Source organism: Vigna unguiculata, chromosome 10 (assembly GCF_037176805.1).
Source record: "Vigna unguiculata cultivar grain cowpea cultivar isolate G323 ecotype 2 chromosome 10, ASM3717680v1, whole genome shotgun sequence".
NCBI classification, from domain to species: domain Eukaryota; kingdom Viridiplantae; phylum Streptophyta; class Magnoliopsida; order Fabales; family Fabaceae; genus Vigna; species Vigna unguiculata.
The window spans coordinates 32,138,216-32,142,562 of NC_140801.1; the positions used below are offsets into that span (position 1 = coordinate 32,138,216).

At 37.9% G+C, this 4,347-nt stretch overlaps 1 pseudogene; it reads right to left on the reverse strand.

The window, feature by feature from the left end:
* Positions 1-450: 450 nt before the first annotated feature.
* LOC146882395 (uncharacterized) lies at positions 451-4,080 on the reverse strand (annotated as a pseudogene).
* Positions 4,081-4,347: the final 267 nt, after the last annotated feature.

Here is a 4,347-nt window from a genome sequence, read left to right on the forward strand (position 1 = left end):
TAGGTAGAGGAGTTAAGATGACTTCGCTTGAGTTTTTCACTAAAGTAGGCTATTGGATGGCCCTCTTGGAGGAGCATGGCCTCAATGCCCACATTGGAGGTATCACACTCTATTTCAAAAGTTTTGGAAAAGTTGGGGAGGACTAGGAGTAGTGCTTTGATTAATTTTTCTTTTAAAGTTTCAAATGCCTTTGTTTGATCAAAACCCCACTTAAAGTCAACACCCTTCTTAACCAAATCATTTAAGGGCGTGACCTTGGTGCTAAAATTAGGCATAAATCTCCCATAAAAGTTAGCCAACCCATGAAAAGACCTTAACTCACTCACATTCCTAGGTGTGGGCCAATCATTGATGGCCATAACTTTCTCTTGATCCATATGGTCTCCATGTTTGTTAATTTTGAACCCAAGGAAAATCACATGATCTATGCCAAAGACGCATTTCTCCATGTTAGCATATAAATTGCTTCCTTAGGGTCTCTAGCACACTCCTTAAGTGTTGGAAATGGTCTTTTCTAGACACATTATAGATGAGTATGTCATCAAAATAGACCACAACAAATTTGCCCAAGTAGGGTCTAAGCACACGATGCATGAGTCTCATGAAAGTGCTTGGTGCATTAGTCAAGCCAAAAGGCATGACTAGCCATTCATACAACCCAAACTTGGACTCCTCGGGATTGGTTTTATAGGCTGCCCTATTAGGCAAAGATGATCCTTGGAGGAAGTCAATTTGATGTTCTATGCCTCTTAGAGGTGGAAGTCCTTTTGGGGGATCTTGAAAAAAATCCTTGAATTCATCTAAGATTATGGACAAGTCTTGAGGACACTTAGGAAGAGAATTTTGAAAGGATGGAGAAGACTCACTTGGATAAGCAAGAAAATTTGTTTTTAGGAAAGCATTACATTTTTAACTCCTTTAAAGGAGATCAAGCTCTTCTTAGCATCCTTGGTGTGCACCTTTAGTTGCGCCTTCTCTTCCTTTCTTTTCTCAAACATTTGTTTTTGGTCATCACTCACTTCCTTGGGAGATAGAGGTAATAATGTAATCTTCTTGCCTTGGAAGTTAAAAGAGAATTTATTGGTATGACCATCATGAAAAGCTTTTTTGTCAAATTGAAATGGCCTCCTAAGAAGTATATGAGTTGCTTCCATGGGAACTAAGTCACATAATACCTCATCTTTGTAATTCCTAATGGAGAAGGTTGTGAGAACTTGTTTATCAACACTTATCTCACCATTCTCACTAAGCCAAGATAACTTATAGGGCTCGACGTGAGGGATGGTTTCCAAGCCAAACTTCTCCACTACCCTTGTGCTAGCCACATTGACACAACTTCCTCCATCAATAATGAGGGAACAAGACTTTTTGTTGATAAGGCACCTTGTATGTAAAATGTTTTCTCTTTGAGATTCAAATTCTTTTGGGACTTGGCCCAACATGCGCCTCACAACTAAACGACCTCCTTCATGAGGTTTGATTTCATCCTCACTTGAAGGAGAAGAAGTATAGGAAGAACTACTTTTGGGGAATAAGGGGGGAAGGTTCACTTTCAAATTCTCCTTTAGAGTTCAAGAACATGTTTCTCCTAGAAGGACAATTTGCGGCTATGTGTCCAAAGCCTAAACATTTGAAACATTTGATAGAACTAGTTCTTGTCTCTTGAGGAGAATTTGGCTTGTCATGCATGGTCCTAGTCGGATTTGTTTTAGGTGTGGGGTCTTGGGAGAATTTGGAAGGTGTTTTGAATTCCTTTTTCTCTCTACCCTTCCAAGGCTTAGAGTAGTAGTCATTGTAAGAAGTACTCTTCTTGGCCTCTTGCTTTCTTTTCAATTGGTTTTCAACTTTTAAGGCCAAGTGAAAAACTTTTCAATTGTGAGAGGTGTGTAGAGAGGCAAAACCTGAGAGCAACCACGTTCCAGTGGTGTAGGGCTGCCTAGTCCGTGAACAAAGCAAGAACAAAGCCAAATGGAATGTCAATTCTAGCAACACCCGAGACTTAGGTTGGTCACACAAGCACTTCCCAAGTGTTTATAGGTTACTCTCCCACCCCAAAGCAAGGCCACACTCTAGCATTATCCAAGGAGAATGCAATATCTTTCAATAAAAGAGAAAACCTTATCAAAACCTTTTCAAGAGATTTGGACAACACCTTAACGAAAACAAGGAAGGATACAACTAAGATAAAACTTAAAAGCCTAAGGACAAGCAATAAAAGCACTCAATAACAAGAAAGTTAAACTCTAATGAAAGGAGAAAATTGAGACAAAACTTCAACAAGACAAACAAGAAAAGCACATGAAAATGACTCTATTGGAAAGCACTTAAATCATGCATCACCATTTCTCACTCAATCATATACCAAGAAAGACAATAACCCTTGAAAATAATTTGGGACTAATAAGCCAATATCACCCACATTCAATTTAAGAAACTAGTAGCATAACTTTTAGTGAAATTTGCATTTTGGTTCACCAAAGAGTAATTTTGGTCTTGGCTTTTGGAAACCAACTATTCAAAATTTTCTTTCTTCTTCAAAACTAGTTTCCCAAAGGTGTTTAAGGCAAAAATGAGGCGTCTTGGACACTTAGCCCCTTCTTTTGAGGTCACAATCCATTCCAAGGTACATACACCTAGCAAGATATATGGTTCATGTAATATTTCAAGCACTTAGAATACAATAAAAGAAAACTTCAAGTAGCATATGACTCAAAGTAAATCTCATTAACACTTTTCAAGACACTTTTAGCAAGGTGATTCTTAAGTAAAGCTCTTAGCCAACCAAACATTTAGCAACAAAAAAAACATATGTTCTCACTTCAACAATCAACAAAGAGTAGATAAAAGTAAAGGTTTCAGATACTTGAACCTTGATTGAAGTGGAAATATGTGTTCACCAAGTTGCTACAATTCACAAAACCGAGAGTCTCCCCCAAGATATTAAAACACACGGAACAAGGTTAGCAAATGAAAACACCATATTCAATACAACCTAAGCTCTAGATACCCAATGATGTAGGATTATCTTGTTCTTTTTAGAAGATTAATGAATATGGTGATGGTTGATTAAGAAAACCAAGGAAATCCCCACTGGACATTAAGATAGCAAGCTATCTAGATATGAAAGTTCATTTCCAAGGTTCTACAAAAGAGAAGAATGGATTGATTATAATTGAAAATCCAAAAGGAAACGCATAAAAGAGTAAAGAAAACCGAAACCAAGAGATGAAGAAACTTAAAATGATAAGCAAAGGAAATGGAGTGGATGAAAGGATCATGCCACTACAAGGCTAGGCTAGAAAAGTCATGGCAACCTTGAAGATGAGTGGTGTATGTGTCACTTGCCAAGGCAAGATAAGACTTGAAAGAAATCCACTCCCTAAGAAGGAATGCTCTCACAAATTGTTGAAACACAGTATATAAATTCCTAAAAATGAATCTTCAACCCCTCTACAAGTGTTAGAGGTCCCCTTAAATAGAAGAGTCTAGGGGCTTCTTAGAAAAAAAACAAAGTATGAGGATTACAAAAAAATCTAGCATGTTCTAGAAGGTAGGTCAACATAGGTGTACATGGACGTGTCTAAGAAGGATTCTTGGCCAAGCCGTCTAGGTGGGAAGACTTCACGGCCAAGGCTCCAAAGGATGCTTCTAGAAGTCTCTAGAAGTCTTGGTGTCCAAGGCATGTGGGTCGTCCCCTCTCTAGATGCTTTTAGAAGGTCTTACTCCTTCTCTTTCCTCCTTAATGTGCCAAGTTTCATCCTATGTGGTCCTTCCCTCTCTTATTCCTACAAAAGCAAATAAGTGACATTAGCATGTTGGTTTAAGGTTAAGCTAATCTTGAGTCAACAAGTCAACCCCTAAGTCAAGGTCAACAAGTCAACTAAAAATAGTCAACCAAAACCAACTTCGTGAAATTGAAGCTATAGTAATGCAAAATAAAGATAAAGAGGATGATGCCTTCCCTTTTGTCATGCTCTTAGTGATCCTCCTAGGGTTGGCATCCTTAGAACTTGATGAGGTGGTCACATCTTCATCAATCCCCCACATCCACATCTTGTGAAGCTTCTGCTGCCACCACATCCGTAATTACCCTTAAGTGATTTGTTTTTTAATTTTTAGGTATTATAGTGAGAATAACTTTGCCATTGATTTGGTTTTACATGTCGTCACCCATAATTTTTGTTTTTGTTCTTTGTTTAGTGGTATACATTGGACATTTACGAATTCACTGCAAAAGCTTGAAAATTTTCAAGTTCACTACACAACAGATGTCCACATCTGATTCGATTATTTTGTTTACGGTAATCGACATCCGTAGGGTTTTTTTTTTTGAATTTTTTGTGTATT